The sequence below is a fragment of the Lithobates pipiens genome, unplaced genomic scaffold (assembly GCF_037356315.1).
Source record: "Lithobates pipiens isolate NorthernLeopardFrog02 unplaced genomic scaffold, aLitPip1_a1.2 Scaffold_8, whole genome shotgun sequence".
Taxonomy (NCBI): Eukaryota; Metazoa; Chordata; class Amphibia; order Anura; family Ranidae; genus Lithobates; species Lithobates pipiens.
In genome coordinates this window covers 568,427,001-568,451,578 of record NW_027507903.1, presented here as the reverse complement: position 1 = coordinate 568,451,578, position 24,578 = coordinate 568,427,001, and the positions used below count along the sequence as shown (strand labels likewise).

At 46.2% G+C, this 24,578-nt stretch overlaps 20 non-coding genes across 20 annotated transcripts; 7 read left to right on the top strand and 13 right to left on the bottom strand.

Annotated features, from left to right (window-relative positions):
• Window positions 1-1,397: 1,397 nt before the first annotated feature.
• Window positions 1,398-1,469, bottom strand: TRNAE-UUC (transfer RNA glutamic acid (anticodon UUC)). The gene has a single exon. It is a non-coding gene; the product is annotated as a tRNA-Glu (tRNA).
• A 1,027-nt stretch (window positions 1,470-2,496) lies between these two features.
• TRNAE-UUC (transfer RNA glutamic acid (anticodon UUC)) lies at window positions 2,497-2,568 on the bottom strand. Its single transcript has one exon. It is a non-coding gene; the product is annotated as a tRNA-Glu (tRNA).
• Window positions 2,569-2,688: 120 nt separating this feature from the next.
• TRNAM-CAU (transfer RNA methionine (anticodon CAU)) lies at window positions 2,689-2,761 on the top strand. The gene has a single exon. It is a non-coding gene; the product is annotated as a tRNA-Met (tRNA).
• Window positions 2,762-3,609: 848 nt separating this feature from the next.
• TRNAE-UUC (transfer RNA glutamic acid (anticodon UUC)) lies at window positions 3,610-3,681 on the bottom strand. Its single transcript has one exon. It is a non-coding gene; the product is annotated as a tRNA-Glu (tRNA).
• A 1,041-nt stretch (window positions 3,682-4,722) lies between these two features.
• On the bottom strand, window positions 4,723-4,794 carry TRNAE-UUC (transfer RNA glutamic acid (anticodon UUC)). Its single transcript has one exon. It is a non-coding gene; the product is annotated as a tRNA-Glu (tRNA).
• Window positions 4,795-6,934: 2,140 nt separating this feature from the next.
• Window positions 6,935-7,006, bottom strand: TRNAE-UUC (transfer RNA glutamic acid (anticodon UUC)). The gene has a single exon. It is a non-coding gene; the product is annotated as a tRNA-Glu (tRNA).
• A 1,027-nt stretch (window positions 7,007-8,033) lies between these two features.
• TRNAE-UUC (transfer RNA glutamic acid (anticodon UUC)) lies at window positions 8,034-8,105 on the bottom strand. The gene has a single exon. It is a non-coding gene; the product is annotated as a tRNA-Glu (tRNA).
• Window positions 8,106-10,245: 2,140 nt separating this feature from the next.
• On the bottom strand, window positions 10,246-10,317 carry TRNAE-UUC (transfer RNA glutamic acid (anticodon UUC)). Its single transcript has one exon. It is a non-coding gene; the product is annotated as a tRNA-Glu (tRNA).
• Window positions 10,318-11,358: 1,041 nt separating this feature from the next.
• TRNAE-UUC (transfer RNA glutamic acid (anticodon UUC)) lies at window positions 11,359-11,430 on the bottom strand. The gene has a single exon. It is a non-coding gene; the product is annotated as a tRNA-Glu (tRNA).
• Window positions 11,431-12,457: 1,027 nt separating this feature from the next.
• On the bottom strand, window positions 12,458-12,529 carry TRNAE-UUC (transfer RNA glutamic acid (anticodon UUC)). The gene has a single exon. It is a non-coding gene; the product is annotated as a tRNA-Glu (tRNA).
• A 120-nt stretch (window positions 12,530-12,649) lies between these two features.
• On the top strand, window positions 12,650-12,722 carry TRNAM-CAU (transfer RNA methionine (anticodon CAU)). The gene has a single exon. It is a non-coding gene; the product is annotated as a tRNA-Met (tRNA).
• An 848-nt stretch (window positions 12,723-13,570) lies between these two features.
• On the bottom strand, window positions 13,571-13,642 carry TRNAE-UUC (transfer RNA glutamic acid (anticodon UUC)). Its single transcript has one exon. It is a non-coding gene; the product is annotated as a tRNA-Glu (tRNA).
• A 1,027-nt stretch (window positions 13,643-14,669) lies between these two features.
• On the bottom strand, window positions 14,670-14,741 carry TRNAE-UUC (transfer RNA glutamic acid (anticodon UUC)). Its single transcript has one exon. It is a non-coding gene; the product is annotated as a tRNA-Glu (tRNA).
• A 120-nt stretch (window positions 14,742-14,861) lies between these two features.
• TRNAM-CAU (transfer RNA methionine (anticodon CAU)) lies at window positions 14,862-14,934 on the top strand. The gene has a single exon. It is a non-coding gene; the product is annotated as a tRNA-Met (tRNA).
• Window positions 14,935-15,994: 1,060 nt separating this feature from the next.
• Window positions 15,995-16,067, top strand: TRNAM-CAU (transfer RNA methionine (anticodon CAU)). Its single transcript has one exon. It is a non-coding gene; the product is annotated as a tRNA-Met (tRNA).
• Window positions 16,068-18,028: 1,961 nt separating this feature from the next.
• Window positions 18,029-18,100, bottom strand: TRNAE-UUC (transfer RNA glutamic acid (anticodon UUC)). The gene has a single exon. It is a non-coding gene; the product is annotated as a tRNA-Glu (tRNA).
• A 120-nt stretch (window positions 18,101-18,220) lies between these two features.
• On the top strand, window positions 18,221-18,293 carry TRNAM-CAU (transfer RNA methionine (anticodon CAU)). Its single transcript has one exon. It is a non-coding gene; the product is annotated as a tRNA-Met (tRNA).
• A 3,074-nt stretch (window positions 18,294-21,367) lies between these two features.
• Window positions 21,368-21,439, bottom strand: TRNAE-UUC (transfer RNA glutamic acid (anticodon UUC)). The gene has a single exon. It is a non-coding gene; the product is annotated as a tRNA-Glu (tRNA).
• Window positions 21,440-21,559: 120 nt separating this feature from the next.
• Window positions 21,560-21,632, top strand: TRNAM-CAU (transfer RNA methionine (anticodon CAU)). The gene has a single exon. It is a non-coding gene; the product is annotated as a tRNA-Met (tRNA).
• A 2,138-nt stretch (window positions 21,633-23,770) lies between these two features.
• On the top strand, window positions 23,771-23,843 carry TRNAM-CAU (transfer RNA methionine (anticodon CAU)). Its single transcript has one exon. It is a non-coding gene; the product is annotated as a tRNA-Met (tRNA).
• The last annotated feature ends 735 nt before the right edge of the window (window positions 23,844-24,578 follow it).

Sequence of the window (24,578 nt, the reverse complement as noted above, 5' to 3'; positions counted from 1 at the left end):
GATGATCTTCAGCTTCCCCTGTGATCCTGATATTATTCATGTGTCAGTGCGCATATACGTACGCCAAAGCGCGTGCATGAGCCATTAGTTGCTGGATGAACTTCAGCTTGCCCTGTGAGTTCCTGTGTTCCTGATAGTATTTCATTTCCTGTCCTGACCCGGCTTGACCTGTCTTGTCTGCATCCCTGGCTTTGACCCTTGGTACTTTGACAACAAGGGAATGATTGGAGGTTACAATGGAAAAACAGCTTTGAGGTTTCAGCACTAGGAGTGTGCGGGTCGTTAAAAAGACTTGCATTTCCCATACTGGGAGTCGAACCCGGGCCGCCTGGGTGAAAACCAGGAATCCTAACCGCTAGACCATATGGGAAAACTAGCTGCCTTGTTTTGAGAAAAATAGAGAAAACCAAAGGGACAAAAAGATGTGCCACCGCCATCAGCTTCCAAGTATGGTGGCCAGCTATGACACACATATCACTTTCACTAATTGGCCTCGTTAGCGCAGCAGGTAGCGCGTCAGTCTCATAATCTGAAGGTTGTGAGTTCGATCCTCACACGGGGCACTACTCTCTTACCATTTTGTGAGCCTTGGGGTCCTTAATCTATGAAAAACACTACTCTTCATCCCTTAGGTCTTGTAGGAAACCATATGGATGGAACATTGACCGGAAGATCAAGCTTTCAGTGCTCTTTTGCCTTCCACCATATTCCACCCAGCTAAAATCTTTAGCTCTGCATCCAACAGACCTTGCAAGATACAATGTCTACTCATCCTGGAACAACAGAGGCATTTTCCATCTATGTGACATGCTTCCCTTAGTTTCATCACACAGAAAGAAAAAAGCACCGAGGAATTCAAAAGGGCTTTTTCAAAGGTGTGAAAAAAAAAGATGATGTCTCTGTCAGAGAATGGTTTGCAGAAGATTGGCACATAGATATTTGCCAATGCAAATGTGCAGAAGAGCGAGAACGGCAAAGAAACTTCATGTGCTAGTACGCATGTGCGTACGCCAAAGCGCACACAATGCGTGACAATTTCTGGTGCCCAGTGGCCTATTTAAAGCTAGCAGCATAAGCCATTAGTTGCTGGATGATCTTCAGCTTCCCCTGTGAGTTCCTGTGATCCTGATATTATTCATGTGTCAGTGCGCATATACGTACGCCAAAGCGCGTGCATGAGCCATTGGTTGCTGGATGAACTTCAGCTTGCCCTGTGAGTTCCTGTGTTCCTGATAGTATTTCATTTCCTGTCCTGACCCGGCTTGACCTGTCTTGTCTGCATCCCTGGCTTTGACCCTTGGTACTTTGACAACAAGGGAATGATTGGAGGTTACAATGGAAAAACAGCTTTGAGGTTTCAGCACTAGGAGTGTGCGGGTCGTTAAAAGGACTTGCATTTCCCATACCGGGAGTCGAACCCGGGCCGCCTGGGTGAAAACCAGGAATCCTAACCGCTAGACCATATGGGAAAACTAGCTACCTTGTTTTGAGAAAAATAGAGAAAACCAAAGGGAAAAAAAGATGTGCCACCGCCATCAGCTTCCAAGTATGGTGGCCAGCTATGACACACATATCACTTTCACTAATTGGCCTCGTTAGCGCAGCAGGTAGCGCATCAGTCTCATAATCTGAAGGTCGTGAGTTCGATCCTCACACGGGGCACTACTCTCTTACCATTTTGTGAGCCTTGGGGTCCTTAATCTATGAAAAACACTACTCTTCATCCCTTAGGTCTTGTAGGAAACCATATGGATAGAAAATTGACCGGAAGATCAAGCTTTCAGTGCTCTTTTGCCTTCCACCATATTCCACCCAGCTAAAATCTTTAGCTCTGCATCCAACAGACCTTGCAAGATACAATGTCTACTCATCCTGGAACAACAGAGGCATTTTCCATCTATGTGACATGCTTCCCTTAGTTTCATCACACAGAAAGAACAAAGCACCAAGGAATTCAAAAGGGCTTTTTCAAAGGTGTGGAAAAAAAAGATGATGTCTCTGTCAGAGAATGGTTTTCAGAAGATTGGCACATAGATATTTGCCAATGCAAATGTGCAGAAGAGCGAGAACGGCAAAGAAACTTCATGTGCTAGTACGCATGTGCATACGCCAAAGCGCACACAATGCGTGACAATTTCTGGTGCCCAGTGGCCTATTTAAAGCTAGCAGCATAAGCCATTAGTTGCTGGATGATCTTCAGCTTCCCCTGTGAGTTCCTGTGATCCTGATATTATTCATGTGTCAGTGCGCATATACGTACGCCAAAGCGCGTGAATGAGCCATTAGTTGCTGGATGAACTTCAGCTTGCCCTGTGAGTTCCTGTGTTCCTGATAGTATTTCATTTCCTGTCCTGACCCGGCTTGACCTGTCTTGTCTGCATCCCTGGCTTTGACCCTTGGTACTTTGACAACAAGGGAATGATTGGAGGTTACAATGGAAAAACAGCTTTGAGGTTTCAGCACTAGGAGTGTGCGGGTCGTTAAAAGGACTTGCATTTCCCATACCGGGAGTCGAACCCGGGCCGCCTGGGTGAAAACCAGGAATCCTAACCGCTAGACCATATGGGAAAACTAGCTACCTTGTTTTGAGAAAAATAGAGAAAACCAAAGGGAAAAAAAGATGTGCCACCGCCATCAGCTTCCAAGTATGGTGGCCAGCTATGACACACATATCACTTTCACTAATTGGCCTCGTTAGCGCAGCAGGTAGCGCGTCAGTCTCATAATCTGAAGGTCGTGAGTTCGATCCTCACACGGGGCACTACTCTCTAACCATTTTGTGAGCCTTGGGGTCCTTAATCTATGAAAAACACTACTCTTCATCCCTTAGGTCTTGTAGGAAACCATATGGATGGAAAATTGACCGGAAGATCAAGCTTTCAGTGCTCTTTTGCCTTCCACCATATTCCACCCAGCTAAAATCTTTAGCTCTGCATCCAACAGACCTTGCAAGATACAATGTCTACTCATCCTGGAACAACAGAGGCATTTTCCATCTATGTGACATGCTTCCCTTAGTTTCATCACACAGAAAGAACAAAGCACCGAGGAATTCAAAAGGGCTTTTTCAAAGGTGTGGAAAAAAAAGATGATGTCTCTGTCAGAGAATGGTTTGCAGAAGATTGGCACATAGATATTTGCCAATGCAAATGTGCAGAAGAGCGAGAACGGCCGAGAAACTTCATGTGCTAGTACGCATGTGCGTACGCCAAAGCGCACACAATGCGTGACAATTTCTGGTGCCCAGTGGCCTATTTAAAGCTAGCAGCATAAGCCATTAGTTGCTGGATGATCTTCAGCTTCCCCTGTGAGTTCCTGTGATCCTGATATTATTCATGTGTGAAAATTCATGTGCCAGTGCGCATATACGTACGCCAAAGCGGGTGCATGAGCCATTAGTTGCTGGATGAACTTCAGCTTGCCCTGTGCGTTCCTGTGTTCCTGATAGTATTTCATTTCCTGTCCTGACACGGCTTGACCTGTCTTGTCTGCATCCCTGGCTTTGACCCTTGGTACTTGGACAACAAGGGAATGATTGGAGGTTAGAATGGAAAAACAGCTTTGAGGTTTCAGCACTAGGAGTGTGCGGGTCGTTAAAAGGACTTGCATTTCCCATACCGGGAGTCGAACCCGGGCCGCCTGGGTGAAAACCAGGAATCCTAACCGCTAGACCATATGGGAAAACTAGCTGCCTTGTTTTGAGAAAAATAGAGAAAACCAAAGGGAAAAAAAGATGTGCCACCGCCATCAGCTTCCAAGTATGGTGGCCAGCTATGACACACATATCACTTTCACTAATTAGCCTCGTTAGCGCAGCAGGTAGCGCATCAGTCTCATAATCTGAAGGTCGTGAGTTCGATCCTCACACGGGGCACTACTCTCTAACCATTTTGTGAGCCTTGGGGTCCTTAATCTATGAAAAACACTACTCTTCATCCCTTAGGTCTTGTAGGAAACCATATGGATGGAAAATTGACCGGAAGATCAAGCTTTCAGTGCTCTTTTGCCTTCCACCATATTCCACCCAGCTAAAATCTTTAGCTCTGCATCCAACAGACCTTGCAAGATATAATGTCTACTCATCCTGGAACAACAGAGGCATTTTCCATCTATGTGACATGCTTCCCTTAGTTTCATCACACAGAAAGAACAAAGCACCGAGGAATTCAAAAGGGCTTTTTCAAAGGTGTGGAAAAAAAAGATGATGTCTCTGTCAGAGAATGGTTTGCAGAAGATTGGCACATAGATATTTGCCAATGCAAATGTGCAGAAGAGCGAGAACGGCCGAGAAACTTCATGTGCTAGTACGCATGTGCGTACGCCAAAGCGCACACAATGCGTGACAATTTCTGGTGCCCAGTGGCCTATTTAAAGCTAGCAGCATAAGCCATTAGTTGCTGGATGATCTTCAGCTTCCCCTGTGAGTTCCTGTGATCCTGATATTATTCATGTGTGAAAATTCATGTGCCAGTGCACATATACGTACGCCAAAGCGCGTGCATGAGCCATTAGTTGCTGGATGAACTTCAGCTTGCCCTGTGCGTTCCTGTGTTCCTGATAGTATTTCATTTCCTGTCCTGACCCGGCTTGACCTGTCTTGTCTGCATCCCTGGCTTTGACCCTTGGTACTTTGACAACAAGGGAATGATTGGAGGTTACAATGGAAAAACAGCTTTGAGGTTTCAGCACTAGGAGTGTGCGGGTCGTTAAAAGGGCTTGCATTTCCCATACCGGGAGTCGAACCCGGGCCGCCTGGGTGAAAACCAGGAATCCTAACCGCTAGACCATATGGGAAAACTAGCTGCCTTGTTTTGAGAAAAATAGAGAAAACCAAAGGGAAAAAAAGATGTGCCACCGCCATCAGCTTCCAAGTATGGTGGCCAGCTATGACACACATATCACTTTCACTAATTGGCCTTGTTAGCGCAGCAGGTAGCGCGTCAGTCTCATAATCTGGAGGTCATGAGTTCGATCCTCACACGGGGCACTACTCTCTAACTATTTTGTGAGCCTTGGGGTCCTTAATCTATGAAAAACACTACTCTTCATCCCTTAGGTCTTGTAGGCAACCATATAGATGGAAAATTGACCGGAAGATCAAGCTTTCAATGCTCTTTTGCCTTCCACCATATTCCACCCAGCTAAAATCTTTAGCTCTGCATCCAACAGACCTTGCAAGATACAATGTCTACTCATCCTGGAACAACAGAGGCATTTTCCATCTATGTGACATGCTTCCCTTAGTTTCATCACACAGAAAGAACAAAGCACCGAGGAATTCAAAAGGGCTTTTTCAAAGGTGTGGAAAAAAAAGATGATGTCTCTGTCAGAGAATGGTTTGCAGAAGATTGGCACATAGATATTTGCCAATGCAAATGTGCAGAAGAGCGAGAACGGCCGAGAAACTTCATGTGCTAGTACGCATGTGCGTACGCCAAAGCGCACACAATGCGTGACAATTTCTGGTGCCCAGTGGCCTATTTAAAGCTAGCAGCATAAGCCATTAGTTGCTGGATGATCTTCAGCTTCCCCTGTGAGTTCCTGTGATCCTGATATTATTCATGTGTCAGTGCGCATATACGTACGCCAAAGCGCGTGCATGAGCCATTAGTTGCTGGATGAACTTCAGCTTGCCCTGTGAGTTCCTGTGTTCCTGATAGTATTTCATTTCCTGTCCTGACCCGGCTTGACCTGTCTTGTCTGCATCCCTGGCTTTGACCCTTGGTACTTTGACAACAAGGGAATGATTGGAGGTTACAATGGAAAAACAGCTTTGAGGTTTCAGCACTAGGAGTGTGCGGGTCGTTAAAAGGACTTGCATTTCCCATACCGGGAGTCAAAACCGGGCCGCCTGGGTGAAAACCAGGAATCCTAACCGCTAGACCATATGGGAAAACTAGCTGCCTTGTTTTGAGAAAAATAGAGAAAACCAAAGAGAAAAAAAGATGTGCCACCGCCATCAGCTTCCAAGTATGGTGGCCAGCTATGACACACATATCACTTTCACTAATTGGCCTCGTTAGCGCAGCAGGTAGCGCGTCAGTCTCATAATCTGAAGGTCGTGAGTTTGATCCTCACACGGGGCACTACTCTCTAACCATTTTGTGAGCCTTGGGGTCCTTAATCTATGAAAAACACTACTCTTCATCCCTTAGGTCTTGTAGGAAACCATATGGATGGAAAATTGACCGGAAGATCAAGCTTTCAGTGCTCTTTTGCCTTCCACCATATTCCACCCAGCTAAAATCTTTAGCTCTGCATCCAACAGACCTTGCAAGATACAATGTCTACTCATCCTGGAACAACAGAGGCATTTTCCATCTATGTGACATGCTTCCCTTAGTTTCATCACACAGAAAGAACAAAGCACCGAGGAATTCAAAAGGGCTTTTTCAAAGGTGTGGAAAAAAAAGATGATGTCTCTGTCAGAGAATGGTTTGCAGAAGATTGGCACATAGATATTTGCCAATGCAAATGTGCAGAAGAGCGAGAACGGCCGAGAAACTTCATGTGCTAGTACGCATGTGCGTACGCCAAAGCGCACACAATGCGTGACAATTTCTGGTGCCCAGTGGCCTATTTAAAGCTAGCAGCATAAGCCATTAGTTGCTGGATGATCTTCAGCTTCCCCTGTGAGTTCCTGTGATCCTGATATTATTCATGTGTGAAAATTCATGTGCCAGTGCGCATATACGTACGCCAAAGCGCGTGCATGAGCCATTAGTTGCTGGATGAACTTCAGCTTGCCCTGTGCGTTCCTGTGTTCCTGATAGTATTTCATTTCCTGTCCTGACCCGGCTTGACCTGTCTTGTCTGCATCCCTGGCTTTGACCCTTGGTACTTGGACAACAAGGGAATGATTGGAGGTTAGAATGGAAAAACAGCTTTGAGGTTTCAGCACTAGGAGTGTGCGGGTCGTTAAAAGGACTTGCATTTCCCATACCGGGAGTCGAACCCGGGCCGCCTGGGTGAAAACCAGGAATCCTAACCGCTAGACCATATGGGAAAACTAGCTGCCTTGTTTTGAGAAAAATAGAGAAAACCAAAGGGAAAAAAAGATGTGCCACCGCCATCAGCTTCCAAGTATGGTGGCCAGCTATGACACACATATCACTTTCACTAATTAGCCTCGTTAGCGCAGCAGGTAGCGCATCAGTCTCATAATCTGAAGGTCGTGAGTTCGATCCTCACACGGGGCACTACTCTCTAACCATTTTGTGAGCCTTGGGGTCCTTAATCTATGAAAAACACTACTCTTCATCCCTTAGGTCTTGTAGGAAACCATATGGATGGAAAATTGACCGGAAGATCAAGCTTTCAGTGCTCTTTTGCCTTCCACCATATTCCACCCAGCTAAAATCTTTAGCTCTGCATCCAACAGACCTTGCAAGATACAATGTCTACTCATCCTGGAACAACAGAGGCATTTTCCATCTATGTGACATGCTTCCCTTAGTTTCATCACACAGAAAGAACAAAGCACCGAGGAATTCAAAAGGGCTTTTTCAAAGGTGTGGAAAAAAAAGATGATGTCTCTGTCAGAGAATGGTTTGCAGAAGATTGGCACATAGATATTTGCCAATGCAAATGTGCAGAAGAGCGAGAACGGCCGAGAAACTTCATGTGCTAGTACGCATGTGCGTACGCCAAAGCGCACACAATGCGTGACAATTTCTGGTGCCCAGTGGCCTATTTAAAGCTAGCAGCATAAGCCATTAGTTGCTGGATGATCTTCAGCTTCCCCTGTGAGTTCCTGTGATCCTGATATTATTCATGTGTCAGTGCGCATATACGTACGCCAAAGCGCGTGCATGAGCCATTAGTTGCTGGATGAACTTCAGCTTGCCCTGTGAGTTCCTGTGTTCCTGATAGTATTTCATTTCCTGTCCTGACCCGGCTTGACCTGTCTTGTCTGCATCCCTGGCTTTGACCCTTGGTACTTTGACAACAAGGGAATGATTGGAGGTTACAATGGAAAAACAGCTTTGAGGTTTCAGCACTAGGAGTGTGCGGGTCGTTAAAAGGACTTGCATTTCCCATACCGGGAGTCGAACCCGGGCCGCCTGGGTGAAAACCAGGAATCCTAACCGCTAGACCATATGGGAAAACTAGCTGCCTTGTTTTGAGAAAAATAGAGAAAACCAAAGGGAAAAAAAGATGTGCCACCGCCATCAGCTTCCAAGTATGGTGGCCAGCTATGACACACATATCACTTTCACTAATTGGCCTTGTTAGCGCAGCAGGTAGCGCGTCAGTCTCATAATCTGGAGGTCATGAGTTCGATCCTCACACGGGGCACTACTCTCTAACCATTTTGTGAGCCTTGGGGTCCTTAATCTATGAAAAACACTACTCTTCATCCCTTAGGTCTTGTAGGAAACCATATAGATGGAAAATTGACCGGAAGATCAAGCTGTCAATGCTCTTTTGCCTTCCACCATATTCCACCCAGCTAAAATCTTTAGCTCTGCATCCAACAGACCTTGCAAGATACAATGTCTACTCATCCTGGAACAACAGAGGCATTTTCCATCTATGTGACATGCTTCCCTTAGTTTCATCACACAGAAAGAACAAAGCACCGAGGAATTCAAAAGGGCTTTTTCAAAGGTGTGGAAAAAAAAGATGATGTCTCTGTCAGAGAATGGTTTGCAGAAGATTGGCACATAGATATTTGCCAATGCAAATGTGCAGAAGAGCGAGAACGGCCGAGAAACTTCATGTGCTAGTACGCATGTGCGTACGCCAAAGCGCACACAATGCGTGACAATTTCTGGTGCCCAGTGGCCTATTTAAAGCTAGCAGCATAAGCCATTAGTTGCTGGATGATCTTCAGCTTCCCCTGTGAGTTCCTGTGATCCTGATATTATTCATGTGTCAGTGCGCATATACGTACGCCAAAGCGCGTGCATGAGCCATTAGTTGCTGGATGAACTTCAGCTTGCCCTGTGAGTTCCTGTGTTCCTGATAGTATTTCATTTCCTGTCCTGACCCGGCTTGACCTGTCTTGTCTGCATCCCTGGCTTTGACCCTTGGTACTTTGACAACAAGGGAATGATTGGAGGTTACAATGGAAAAACAGCTTTGAGGTTTCAGCACTAGGAGTGTGCGGGTCGTTAAAAGGACTTGCATTTCCCATACCAGGAGTCGAACCCGGGCCGCCTGGGTGAAAACCAGGAATCCTAACCGCTAGACCATATGGGAAAACTAGCTGCCTTGTTTTGAGAAAAATAGAGAAAACCAAAGGGAAAAAAAGATGTGCCACCGCCATCAGCTTCCAAGTATGGTGGCCAGCTATGACACACATATCACTTTCACTAATTGGCCTCGTTAGTGCAGCAGGTAGCGCGTCAGTCTCATAATCTGAAGGTCGTGAGTTCGATCCTCACACGGGGCACTACTCTCTTACCATTTTGTGAGCCTTGGAGTCCTTAATCTATGAAAAACACTACTCTTCATCCCTTAGGTCTTGTAGGAAACCATATGGATAGAAAATTGACCGGAAGATCAAGCTTTCAGTGCTCTTTTGCCTTCCACCATATTCCACCCAGCTAAAATCTTTAGCTCTGCATCCAACAGACCTTGCAAGATACAATGTCTACTCATCCTGGAACAACAGAGGCATTTTCCATCTATGTGACATGCTTCCCTTAGTTTCATCACACAGAAAGAACAAAGCACCGAGGAATTCAAAAGGGCTTTTTCAAAGGTGTGGAAAAAAAAGATGATGTCTCTGTCAGAGAATGGTTTTCAGAAGATTGGCACATAGATATTTGCCAATGCAAATGTGCAGAAGAGCGAGAACGGCCGAGAAACTTCATGTGCTAGTACGCATGTGCATACGCCAAAGCGCACACAATGCGTGACAATTTCTGGTGCCCAGTGGCCTATTTAAAGCTAGCAGCATAAGCCATTAGTTGCTGGATGATCTTCAGCTTCCCCTGTGAGTTCCTGTGATCCTGATATTATTCATGTGTGAAAATTCATGTGCCAGTGCGCATATACGTACGCCAAAGCGCGTGCATGAGCCATTAGTTGCTGGATGAACTTCAGCTTGCCCTGTGCGTTCCTGTGTTCCTGATAGTATTTCATTTCCTGTCCTGACCCGGCTTGACCTGTCTTGTCTGCATCCCTGGCTTTGACCCTTGGTACTTTGACAACAAGGGAATGATTGGAGGTTACAATGGAAAAACAGCTTTGAGGTTTCAGCACTAGGAGTGTGCGGGTCGTTAAAAGGGCTTGCATTTCCCATACCGGGAGTCGAACCCGGGCCGCCTGGGTGAAAACCAGGAATCCTAACCGCTAGACCATATGGGAAAACTAGCTGCCTTGTTTTGAGAAAAATAGAGAAAACCAAAGGGAAAAAAAGATGTGCCACCGCCATCAGCTTCCAAGTATGGTGGCCAGCTATGACACACATATCACTTTCACTAATTGGCCTTGTTAGCGCAGCAGGTAGCGCGTCAGTCTCATAATCTGGAGGTCATGAGTTCGATCCTCACACGGGGCACTACTCTCTAACCATTTTGTGAGCCTTGGGGTCCTTAATCTATGAAAAACACTACTCTTCATCCCTTAGGTCTTGTAGGAAACCATATAGATGGAAAATTGACCGGAAGATCAAGCTGTCAATGCTCTTTTGCCTTCCACCATATTCCACCCAGCTAAAATCTTTAGCTCTGCATCCAACAGACCTTGCAAGATACAATGTCTACTCATCCTGGAACAACAGAGGCATTTTCCATCTATGTGACATGCTTCCCTTAGTTTCATCACACAGAAAGAACAAAGCACCGAGGAATTCAAAAGGGCTTTTTCAAAGGTGTGGAAAAAAAAGATGATGTCTCTGTCAGAGAATGGTTTGCAGAAGATTGGCACATAGATATTTGCCAATGCAAATGTGCAGAAGAGCGAGAACGGCCGAGAAACTTCATGTGCTAGTACGCATGTGCGTACGCCAAAGCGCACACAATGCGTGACAATTTCTGGTGCCCAGTGGCCTATTTAAAGCTAGCAGCATAAGCCATTAGTTGCTGGATGATCTTCAGCTTCCCCTGTGAGTTCCTGTGATCCTGATATTATTCATGTGTGAAAATTCATGTGCCAGTGCGCATATACGTACGCCAAAGCGCGTGCATGAGCCATTAGTTGCTGGATGAACTTCAGCTTGCCCTGTGCGTTCCTGTGTTCCTGATAGTATTTCATTTCCTGTCCTGACCCGGCTTGACCTGTCTTGTCTGCATCCCTGGCTTTGACCCTTGGTACTTTGACAACAAGGGAATGATTGGAGGTTACAATGGAAAAACAGCTTTGAGGTTTCAGCACTAGGAGTGTGCGGGTCGTTAAAAGGGCTTGCATTTCCCATACCGGGAGTCGAACCCGGGCCGCCTGGGTGAAAACCAGGAATCCTAACCGCTAGACCATATGGGAAAACTAGCTGCCTTGTTTTGAGAAAAATAGAGAAAACCAAAGGGAAAAAAAGATGTGCCACCGCCATCAGCTTCCAAGTATGGTGGCCAGCTATGACACACATATCACTTTCACTAATTGGCCTTGTTAGTGCAGCAGGTAGCGCGTCAGTCTCATAATCTGGAGGTCATGAGTTCGATCCTCACACGGGGCACTACTCTCTAACCATTTTGTGAGCCTTGGGGTCCTTAATCTATGAAAAACACTACTCTTCATCCCTTAGGTCTTGTAGGAAACCATATAGATGGAAAATTGACCGGAAGATCAAGCTGTCAATGCTCTTTTGCCTTCCACCATATTCCACCCAGCTAAAATCTTTAGCTCTGCATCCAACAGACCTTGCAAGATACAATGTCTACTCATCCTGGAACAACAGAGGCATTTTCCATCTATGTGACATGCTTCCCTTAGTTTCATCACACAGAAAGAACAAAGCACCGAGGAATTCAAAAGGGCTTTTTCAAAGGTGTGGAAAAAAAAGATGATGTCTCTGTCAGAGAATGGTTTGCAGAAGATTGGCACATAGATATTTGCCAATGCAAATGTGCAGAAGAGCGAGAACGGCCGAGAAACTTCATGTGCTAGTACGCATGTGCGTACGCCAAAGCGCACACAATGCGTGACAATTTCTGGTGCCCAGTGGCCTATTTAAAGCTAGCAGCATAAGCCATTAGTTGCTGGATGATCTTCAGCTTCCCCTGTGAGTTCCTGTGATCCTGATATTATTCATGTGTCAGTGCGCATATACGTACGCCAAAGCGCGTGCATGAGCCATTAGTTGCTGGATGAACTTCAGCTTGCCCTGTGAGTTCCTGTGTTCCTGATAGTATTTCATTTCCTGTCCTGACCCGGCTTGACCTGTCTTGTCTGCATCCCTGGCTTTGACCCTTGGTACTTTGACAACAAGGGAATGATTGGAGGTTACAATGGAAAAACAGCTTTGAGGTTTCAGCACTAGGAGTGTGCGGGTCGTTAAAAGGACTTGCATTTCCCATACCGGGAGTCGAACCCGGGCCGCCTGGGTGAAAACCAGGAATCCTAACCGCTAGACCATATGGGAAAACTAGCTGCCTTGTTTTGAGAAAAATAGAGAAAACCAAAGGGAAAAAAAGATGTGCCACCGCCATCAGCTTCCAAGTATGGTGGCCAGCTATGACACACATATCACTTTCACTAATTGGCCTCGTTAGCGCAGCAGGTAGCGCGTCAGTCTCATAATCTGAAGGTCGTGAGTTCGATCCTCACACGGGGCACTACTCTCTTACCATTTTGTGAGCCTTGGGGTCCTTAATCTATGAAAAACACTACTCTTCATCCCTTAGGTCTTGTAGGAAACCATATGGATAGAAAATTGACCGGAAGATCAAGCTTTCAGTGCTCTTTTGCCTTCCACCATATTCCACCCAGCTAAAATCTTTAGCTCTGCATCCAACAGACCTTGCAAGATACAATGTCTACTCATCCTGGAACAACAGAGGCATTTTCCATCTATGTGACATGCTTCCCTTAGTTTCATCACACAGAAAGAACAAAGCACCGAGGAATTCAAAAGGGCTTTTTCAAAGGTGTGGAAAAAAAAGATGATGTCTCTGTCAGAGAATGGTTTGCAGAAGATTGGCACATAGATATTTGCCAATGCAAATGTGCAGAAGAGCGAGAACGGCCGAGAAACTTCATGTGCTAGTACGCATGTGCATACGCCAAAGCGCACACAATGCGTGACAATTTCTGGTGCCCAGTGGCCTATTTAAAGCTAGCAGCATAAGCCATTAGTTGCTGGATGATCTTCAGCTTCCCCTGTGAGTTCCTGTGATCCTGATATTATTCATGTGTGAAAATTCATGTGCCAGTGCGCATATACGTACGCCAAAGCGCGTGCATGAGCCATTAGTTGCTGGATGAACTTCAGCTTGCCCTGTGCGTTCCTGTGTTCCTGATAGTATTTCATTTCCTGTCCTGACCCGGCTTGACCTGTCTTGTCTGCATCCCTGGCTTTGACCCTTGGTACTTTGACAACAAGGGAATGATTGGAGGTTACAATGGAAAAACAGCTTTGAGGTTTCAGCACTAGGAGTGTGCGGGTCGTTAAAAGGGCTTGCATTTCCCATACCGGGAGTCGAACCCGGGCCGCCTGGGTGAAAACCAGGAATCCTAACCGCTAGACCATATGGGAAAACTAGCTGCCTTGTTTTGAGAAAAATAGAGAAAACCAAAGGGAAAAAAAGATGTGCCACCGCCATCAGCTTCCAAGTATGGTGGCCAGCTATGACACACATATCACTTTCCCTAATTGGCCTTGTTAGTGCAGCAGGTAGCGCGTCAGTCTCATAATCTGGAGGTCATGAGTTCGATCCTCACACGGGGCACTACTCTCTAACCATTTTGTGAGCCTTGGGGTCCTTAATCTATGAAAAACACTACTCTTCATCCCTTAGGTCTTGTAGGAAACCATATAGATGGAAAATTGACCGGAAGATCAAGCTGTCAATGCTCTTTTGCCTTCCACCATATTCCACCCAGCTAAAATCTTTAGCTCTGCATCCAACAGACCTTGCAAGATACAATGTCTACTCATCCTGGAACAACAGAGGCATTTTCCATCTATGTGACATGCTTCCCTTAGTTTCATCACACAGAAAGAACAAAGCACCGAGGAATTCAAAAGGGCTTTTTCAAAGGTGTGGAAAAAAAAGATGATGTCTCTGTCAGAGAATGGTTTGCAGAAGATTGGCACATAGATATTTGCCAATGCAAATGTGCAGAAGAGCGAGAACGGCCGAGAAACTTCATGTGCTAGTACGCATGTGCGTACGCCAAAGCGCACACAATGCGTGACAATTTCTGGTGCCCAGTGGCCTATTTAAAGCTAGCAGCATAAGCCATTAGTTGCTGGATGATCTTCAGCTTCCCCTGTGAGTTCCTGTGATCCTGATATTATTCATGTGTCAGTGCGCATATACGTACGCCAAAGCGCGTGCATGAGCCATTAGTTGCTGGATGAACTTCAGCTTGCCCTGTGAGTTCCTGTGTTCCTGATAGTATTTCATTTCCTGTCCTGACCCGGCTTGACCTGTCTTGTCTGCATCCCTGGCTTTGACCCTTGGTACTTTGACAACAAGGGAATGATTGGAGGTTACAATGGAAAAACAGCTTTGAGGTTTCAGCACTAGGAGTGTGCGGGTCGTTAAAAGGGCTTGCATTTCCCATACCGGGAGTCGAACCCGGGCCGCCTGGGTGAAAACCAGGAATCCTAACCGCTAGACCATATGGGAAAACTAGCTGCCTTGTTTTGAGAAAAATAGAGAAAACCAAAGGGAAAAAAAGATGTGCCACCGCCATCAGCTTCCAAGTATGGTGGCCAGCTATGACACACATATCACTTTCACTGATTGGCCTCGTTAGCGCAGCAGGTAGCGCGTCAGTCTCATAATCTGAAGGTCGTGAGTTCGATCCTCACACGGGGCACTACTCTCTTACCATTTTGTGAGCCTTGGGGTCCTTAATCTATGAAAAACACTACTCTTCATCCCTTAGGTCTTGTAGGAAACCATATGGATAGAAAATTGACCGGAAGATCAAGCTTTCAGTGCTCTTTTGCCTTCCACCATATTCCACCCAGCTAAAATCTTTAGCTCTGCATCCAACAGACCTTGCAAGATACAATGTCTACTCATCCTGGAACAACAGAGGCATTTTCCATCTATGTGACATGCTTCCCTTAGTTTCATCACACAGAAAGAACAAAGCACCGAGGAATTCAAAAGGGCTTTTTCAAAGGTGTGGAAAAAAAAGATGATGTCTCTGTCAGAGAATGGTTTGCAGAAGATTGGCACATAGATATTTGCCAATGCAAATGTGCAGAAGAGCGAGAACGGCCGAGAAACTTCATGTGCTAGTACGCATGTGCATACGCCAAAGCGCACACAATGCGTGACAATTTCTGGTGCCCAGTGGCCTATTTAAAGCTAGCAGCATAAGCCATTAGTTGCTGGATGATCTTCAGCTTCCCCTGTGAGTTCCTGTGATCCTGATATTATTCATGTGTGAAAATTCATGTGCCAGTGCACATATACGTACGCCAAAGCGCGTGCATGAGCCATTAGTTGCTGGATGAACTTCAGCTTGCCCTGTGAGTTCCTGTGTTCCTGATAGTATTTCATTTCCTGTCCTGACCCGGCTTGACCTGTCTTGTCTGCATCCCTGGCTTTGACCTTTGGTACTTTGACAACAAGGGAATGATTGGAGGTTACAATGGAAAAACAGCTTTGAGGTTTCAGCACTAGGAGTGTGCGGGTGGTTAAAAGGTCTTGCATTTCCCATACCGGGAGTCAAACCCAGGCCGCCTGGGTGAAAACCAGGCCGCCTGGGTGAAAACCAGGAATCCTAACCGCTAGACCATATGGGAAAACTAGCTGCCTTGTTTTGAGAAAAATAGAGAAAACCAAAGGGAAAAAAAGATGTGCCACCGCCATCAGCTTCCAAGTATGGTGGCCAGCTATGACACACATATCACTTTCACTAATTGGCCTCGTTAGCGCAGCAGGTAGCGCGTCAGTCTCATAATCTGAAGGTCGTGAGTTCGATCCTCACACGGGGCACTACTCTCTTACCATTTTGTGAGCCTTGGGGTCCTTAATCTATGAAAAACACTACTCTTCACCACTTAGGTCTTGTAGGAAACCATATGGATGGAACATTGACCGGAAGATCAAGCTTTCAGTGCTCTTTTGCCTTCCACCATATTCCACCCAGCTAAAATCTTTAGCTCTGCATCCAACAGACCTTGCAAGATACAATGTCTACTCATCCTGGAACAACAGAGGCATTTTCCATCTATGTGACATGCTTCCCTTAGTTTCATCACACAGAAAGAACAAAGCACCGAGGAATTCAAAAGGGCTTTTTCAAAGGTGTGGAAAAAAAAGATGATGTCTCTGTCAGAGAATGGTTTGCAGAAGATTGGCACATAGATATTTGCCAATGCAAATGTGCAGAAGAGCGAGAACGGCCGAGAAACTTCATGTGCTAGTACGCATGTGCGTACGCCAAAGCGCACACAATGCGTGACAATTTCTGGTGCCCAGTGGCCTATTTAAAGCTAGCAGCATAAGCCATTAGTTGCTGGATGATCTTCAGCTTCCCCTGTGAGTTCCTGTGATCCTGATATTATTCATGTGTGAAAATTCATGTGCCAGTGCGCATATACGTACGCCAAAGCGCGTGCATGAGCCATTAGTTGCTGGATGAACTTCAGCTTGCCCTGTGCGTTCCTGTGTTCCTGATAGTATTTCATTTCCTGTCCTGACCCGGCTTGACCTGTCTTGTCTGCATCCCTGGCTTTGACCCTTGGTACTTGGACAACAAGGGAATGATTGGAGGTTAGAATGGAAAAACAGCTTTGAGGTTTCAGCACTAGGAGTGTGCGGGTCGTTAAAAGGACTTGCATTTCCCATACCGGGAGTCGAAGCCGGGCCGCCTGGGTGAAAACCAGGAATCCTAACCGCTAGACCATATGGGAAAACTAGCTGCCTTGTTTTGAGAAAAATAGAGAAAACCAAAGGGAAAAAAAGATGTGCCACCGCCATCAGCTTCCAAGTATGGTGGCCAGCTATGACACACATATCACTTTCACTAATTAGCCTCGTTAGCGCAGCAGGTAGCGCATCAGTCTCATAATCTGAAGGTTGTGAGTTCGATCCTCACACGGGGCACTACTCTCTAACCATTTTGTGAGCCTTGGGGTCCTTAATCTATGAAAAACACTACTCTTCACCACTTAGGTCTTGTAGGAAACCATATGGATGGAAAATTGACCGGAAGATCAAGCTTTCAGTGCTCTTTTGCCTTCCACCATATTCCACCCAGCTAAAATCTTTAGCTCTGCATCCAACAGACCTTGCAAGATACAATGTCTACTCATCCTGGAACAACAGAGGCATTTTCCATCTATGTGACATGCTTCCCTTAGTTTCATCACACAGAAAGAACAAAGCACCGAGGAATTCAAAAGGGCTTTTTCAAAGGTGTGGAAAAAAAAGATGATGTCTCTGTCAGAGAATGGTTTGCAGAAGATTGGCACATAGATATTTGCCAATGCAAATGTGCAGAAGAGCGAGAACGGCCGAGAAACTTCATGTGCTAGTACGCATGTGCGTACGCCAAAGCGCACACAATGCGTGACAATTTCTGGTGCCCAGTGGCCTATTTAAAGCTAGCAGCATAAGCCATTAGTTGCTGGATGATCTTCAGCTTCCCCTGTGAGTTCCTGTGATCCTGATATTATTCATGTGTGAAAATTCATGTGCCAGTGCGCATATACGTACGCCAAAGCGCGTGCATGAGCCATTAGTTGCTGGATGAACTTCAGCTTGCCCTGTGAGTTCCTGTGTTCCTGATAGTATTTCATTTCCTGTCCTGACCCGGCTTGACCTGTCTTGTCTGCATCCCTGGCTTTGACCCTTGGTACTTTGACAACAAGGGAATGATTGGAGGTTACAATGGAAAAACAGCTTTGAGGTTTCAGCACTAGGAGTGTGCAGGTCGTTAAAAGGACTTGCATTTCCCATACCGGGAGTCGAACCCGGGCCGCCTGGGTGAAAACCAGGAATCCTAACCGCTAGACCATATGGGAAAACTAGCTGCCTTGTTTTGAGAAAAATAGAGAAAACCAAAGGGAAAAAAAGATGTGCCACCACCATCAGCTTCCAAGTATGGTGGCCAGCTATGACACACATATCACTTTCACTAATTGGCCTCGTTAGCGCAGCAGGTAGCGCGTCAGTCTCATAATCTGAAGGTCGTGAGTTCGATCCTCACACGGGGCACTACTCTCTTACCATTTTGTGAGCCTTGGGGTCCTTAATCTATGAAAAACACTACTCTTCATCCCTTAGGTCTTGTAGGAAACCATATGGATAGAAAATTGACCGGAAGATCAAGCTTTCAGTGCTCTTTTGCCTTCCACCATATTCCACCCAGCTAAAATCTTTAGCTCTGCATCCAACAGACCTTGCAAGATACAATGTCTACTCATCCTGGAACAACAGAGGCATTTTCCATCTATGTGACATGCTTCCCTTAGTTTCATCACACAGAAAGAACAAAGCACCGAGGAATTCAAAAGGGCTTTTTCAAAGGTGTGGAAAAAAAAGATGATGTCTCTGTCAGAGAATGGTTTGCAGAAGATTGGCACATAGATATTTGCCAATGCAAATGTGCAGAAGAGCGAGAACGGCCGAGAAACTTCATGTGCTAGTACGCATGTGCGTACGCCAAAGCGCACACAATGCGTGACAATTTCTGGTGCCCAGTGGCCTATTTAAAGCTAGCAGCATAAGCCATTAGTTGCTGGATGATCTTCAGCTTCCCCTGTGAGTTCCTGTGATCCTGATATTATTCATATGTGAAAATTCATGTGCCAGTGCGCATATACGTACGCCAAAGCGCGTGCATGAGCCATTAGTTGCTGGATGAACTTCAGCTTGCCCTGTGAGTTCCTGTGTTCCTGATAGTATTTCATTTCCTGTCCTGACCCGGCTTGACCTGTCTTGTCTGCATCCCTGGCTTTGACCCTTGGTACTTTGACAACAAGGGAATGATTGGAGGTTACAATGGAAAAACAGCTTTGAGGTTTCAGCACTAGGAGTGTGCGGGTCGTTAAAAGGACTTGCATTTCCCATACCGGGAGTCAAAACCGGGCCGCCTGGGTGAAAACCAGGAATCCTAACCGCTAGACCATATGGGAAAACTAGCTGCCTTGTTTTGAGAAAAATAGAGAAAACCAAAGAGAAAAAAAGATGTGCCACCGCCATCAGCTTCCAAGTATGGTGGCCAGCTATGACACACATATCACTTTCACTAATTGGCCTCGTTAGCGCAGCAGGTAGCGCGTCAGTCTCATAATCTGAAGGTCGTGAGTTTGATCCTCACACGGGGCACTACTCTCTAACCATTTTGTGAGCCTTGGGGTCCTTAATCTATGAAAAACACTACTCTTCATCCCTTAGGTCTTGTAGGAAACCATATGGATGGAACATTGACCGGAAGATCAAGCTTTCAGTGCTCTTTTGCCTTCCACCATATTCCACCCAGCTAAAATCTTTAGCTCTGCATCCAACAGACCTTGCAAGATACAATGTCTACTCATCCTGGAACAACAGAGGCATTTTCCATCTATGTGACATGCTTCCCTTAGTTTCATCACACAGAAAGAACAAAGCACCGAGGAATTCAAAAGGGCTTTTTCAAAGGTGTGGAAAAAAAAGATGATGTCTCTGTCAGAGAATGGTTTGCAGAAGATTGGCACATAGATATTTGCCAATGCAAATGTGCAGAAGAGCGAGAACGGCCGAGAAACTTCATGTGCTAGTACGCATGTGCGTACGCCAAAGCGCACACAATGCGTGACAATTTCTGGTGCCCAGTGGCCTATTTAAAGCTAGCAGCATAAGCCATTAGTTGCTGGATGATCTTCAGCTTCCCCTGTGAGTTCCTGTGATCCTGATATTATTCATGTGTGAAAATTCATGTGCCAGTGCGCATATACGTACGCCAAAGCGCGTGCATGAGCCATTAGTTGCTGGATGAACTTCAGCTTGCCCTGTGCGTTCCTGTGTTCCTGATAGTATTTCATTTCCTGTCCTGACCCGGCTTGACCTGTCTTGTCTGCATCCCTGGCTTTGACCCTTGGTACTTGGACAACAAGGGAATGATTGGAGGTTAGAATGGAAAAACAGCTTTGAGGTTTCAGCACTAGGAGTGTGCGGGTCGTTAAAAGGACTTGCATTTCCCATACCGGGAGTCGAAGCCGGGCCGCCTGGGTGAAAACCAGGAATCCTAACCGCTAGACCATATGGGAAAACTAGCTGCCTTGTTTTGAGAAAAATAGAGAAAACCAAAGGGAAAAAAAGATGTGCCACCGCCATCAGCTTCCAAGTATGGTGGCCAGCTATGACACACATATCACTTTCACTAATTAGCCTCGTTAGCGCAGCAGGTAGCGCATCAGTCTCATAATCTGAAGGTTGTGAGTTCGATCCTCACACGGGGCACTACTCTCTAACCATTTTGTGAGCCTTGGGGTCCTTAATCTATGAAAAACACTACTCTTCACCACTTAGGTCTTGTAGGAAACCATATGGATGGAAAATTGACCGGAAGATCAAGCTTTCAGTGCTCTTTTGCCTTCCACCATATTCCACCCAGCTAAAATCTTTAGCTCTGCATCCAACAGACCTTGCAAGATACAATGTCTACTCATCCTGGAACAACAGAGGCATTTTCCATCTATGTGACATGCTTCCCTTAGTTTCATCACACAGAAAGAACAAAGCACCGAGGAATTCAAAAGGGCTTTTTCAAAGGTGTGGAAAAAAAAGATGATGTCTCTGTCAGAGAATGGTTTGCAGAAGATTGGCACATAGATATTTGCCAATGCAAATGTGCAGAAGAGCGAGAACGGCCGAGAAACTTCATGTGCTAGTACGCATGTGCGTACGCCAAAGCGCACACAATGCGTGACAATTTCTGGTGCCCAGTGGCCTATTTAAAGCTAGCAGCATAAGCCATTAGTTGCTGGATGATCTTCAGCTTCCCCTGTGAGTTCCTGTGATCCTGATATTATTCATGTGTGAAAATTCATGTGCCAGTGCGCATATACGTACGCCAAAGCGCGTGCATGAGCCATTAGTTGCTGGATGAACTTCAGCTTGCCCTGTGAGTTCCTGTGTTCCTGATAGTATTTCATTTCCTGTCCTGACCCGGCTTGACCTGTCTTGTCTGCATCCCTGGCTTTGACCCTTGGTACTTTGACAACAAGGGAATGATTGGAGGTTACAATGGAAAAACAGCTTTGAGGTTTCAGCACTAGGAGTGTGCAGGTCGTTAAAAGGACTTGCATTTCCCATACCGGGAGTCGAACCCGGGCCGCCTGGGTGAAAACCAGGAATCCTAACCGCTAGACCATATGGGAAAACTAGCTGCCTTGTTTTGAGAAAAATAGAGAAAACCAAAGGGAAAAAAAGATGTGCCACCACCATCAGCTTCCAAGTATGGTGGCCAGCTATGACACACATATCACTTTCACTAATTGGCCTCGTTAGCGCAGCAGGTAGCGCGTCAGTCTCATAATCTGAAGGTCGTGAGTTCGATCCTCACACGGGGCACTACTCTCTTACCATTTTGTGAGCCTTGGGGTCCTTAATCTATGAAAAACACTACTCTTCATCCCTTAGGTCTTGTAGGAAACCATATGGATAGAAAATTGACCGGAAGATCAAGCTTTCAGTGCTCTTTTGCCTTCCACCATATTCCACCCAGCTAAAATCTTTAGCTCTGCATCCAACAGACCTTGCAAGATACAATGTCTACTCATCCTGGAACAACAGAGGCATTTTCCATCTATGTGACATGCTTCCCTTAGTTTCATCACACAGAAAGAACAAAGCACCGAGGAATTCAAAAGGGCTTTTTCAAAGGTGTGGAAAAAAAAGATGATGTCTCTGTCAGAGAATGGTTTGCAGAAGATTGGCACATAGATATTTGCCAATGCAAATGTGCAGAAGAGCGAGAACGGCCGAGAAACTTCATGTGCTAGTACGCATGTGCGTACGCCAAAGCGCACACAATGCGTGACAATTTCTGGTGCCCAGTGGCCTATTTAAAGCTAGCAGCATAAGCCATTAGTTGCTGGATGATCTTCAGCTTCCCCTGTGAGTTCCTGTGATCCTGATATTATTCATATGTGAAAATTCATGTGCCAGTGCGCATATACGTACGCCAAAGCGCGTGCATGAGCCATTAGTTGCTGGATGAACTTCAGCTTGCCCTGTGAGTTCCTGTGTTCCTGATAGTATTTCATTTCCTGTCCTGACCCGGCTTGACCTGTCTTGTCTGCATCCCTGGCTTTGACCCTTGGTACTTTGACAACAAGGGAATGATTGGAGGTTACAATGGAAAAACAGCTTTGAGGTTTCAGCACTAGGAGTGTGCGGGTCGTTAAAAGGACTTGCATTTCCCATACCGGGAGTCAAACCCGGGCCGCCTGGGTGAAAACCAGGAATCCTAACCGCTAGACCATATGGGAAAACTAGCTGCCTTGTTTTGAGAAAAATAGAGAAAACCAAAGGGAAAAAAAGATGTGCCACCGCCATCAGCTTCCAAGTATGGTGGCCAGCTATGACACACATATCACTTTCACTAATTGGCCTCGTTAGCGCAGCAGGTAGCGTGTCAGTCTCATAATCTGAAGGTCGTGAGTTTGATCCTCACACGGGGCACTACTCTCTAACCATTTTGTGAGCCTTGGGGTCCTTAATCTATGAAAAACACTACTCTTCATCCCTTAGGTCTTGTAGGAAACCATATGGATGGAAAATTGACCGGAAGATCAAGCTTTCAGTGCTCTTTTGCCTTCCACCATATTCCACCCAGCTAAAATCTTTAGCTCTGCATCCAACAGACCTTGCAAGATACAATGTCTACTCATCCTGTAACAACAGAGGCATTTTCCATCTATGTGACATGCTTCCCTTAGTTTCATCACACAGAAAGAACAAAGCACCGAGGAATTCAAAAGGGCTTTTTCAAAGGTGTGGAAAAAAAGATGATGTCTCTGTCAGAGAATGGTTTGCAGAAGATTGGCACATAGATATTTGCCAATGCAAATGTGCAGAAGAGCGAGAACGGCCGAGAAACTTCATGTGCTAGTACGCATGTGCGTACGCCAAAGCGCACACAATGCGTGACAATTTCTGGTGCCCAGTGGCCTATTTAAAGCTAGCAGCATAAGTCATTAGTTGCTGGATGATCTTCAGCTTCCCCTGTGAGTTCCTGTGATCCTGATATTATTCATGTGTCAGTGCGCATATACGTACGCCAAAGCGCGTGCATGAGCCATTAGTTGCTGGATGAACTTCAGCTTGCCCTGTGAGTTCCTGTGTTCCTGATAGTATTTCATTTCCTGTCCTGACCCGGCTTGACCTGTCTTGTCTGCATCCCTGGCTTTGACCCTTGGTACTTTGACAACAAGGGAATGATTGGAGGTTACAATGGAAAAACAGCTTTGAGGTTTCAGCACTAGGAGTGTGCGGGTCGTTAAAAGGACTTGCATTTCCCATACCGGGAGTCGAAACCGGGCCGCCTGGGTGAAAACCAGGAATCCTAACCGCTAGACCATATGGGAAAACTAGCCGCATTGTTTTGAGAAAAATAGAGAAAACCAAAGGGAAAAAAAGATGTGCCACCGCCATCAGCTTCCAAGTATGGTGGCCAGCTATGACACACATATCACTTTCGCTAATTGGCCTCGTTAGCGCAGCAGGTAGCGCGTCAGTCTCATAATCTGAAGGTCGTGAGTTCGATCCTCACACGGGGCACTACTCTCTAACCATTTTGTGAGCCTTGGGGTCCTTAATCTATGAAAAACACTACTCTTGGAGGGCGCATGCGCGGCCGCTCGCTGGATGGCTGCCTAGTCTGCGAGCTCCGCACCGTCCCGGCCTAACATCTCCCACGGCGCCGCACTAAGCTCCGAGCCCCGACCGCGGACGGAGGATACACCCGGGCATCCCGGGATGGCAGGAGGGACAGCAAGGAGAGACCTATCCCGTGCTTTGAACACGGGACCGAAACCCGCGGCTTACTCCAAAATGGCGCCGGACGCCGCCACACGAGGAGACATGCTGGAGGAGGAGGACTCCATAGCCGACCCACCGCTGCGCTCGACAGGGCCCCCAGGCCCTGATGTGAGTACAAACTCCACAGCCTGCTTATCCCCCTCCTCCACAGAATCCCTTATAAGCAGGGTCCTGGATGAAATGCCGCTCTCCCCCATGGAGGACATTGCAGCCAGCCCAGGAGGCACTTTGGCCTATATGCCAGGCTCTCATCCCTCTCCTCAGGACTTTTCGTCCATGGTCACACTATTTGGCACCATGCTAGCCAGGGGTCTCTCACAAAACGCTACACAAATCACCTCAGCCATTCAAGCTGAACTACAGCACTTAGGTAACAGAATAGAAACGATTGAACAAAAAGCAGACCAAACAATCTCCAGAGTAAATCAAAACACCGCGCGAGTACGGGACTTGCAGGACCAACTTGAAACAGCG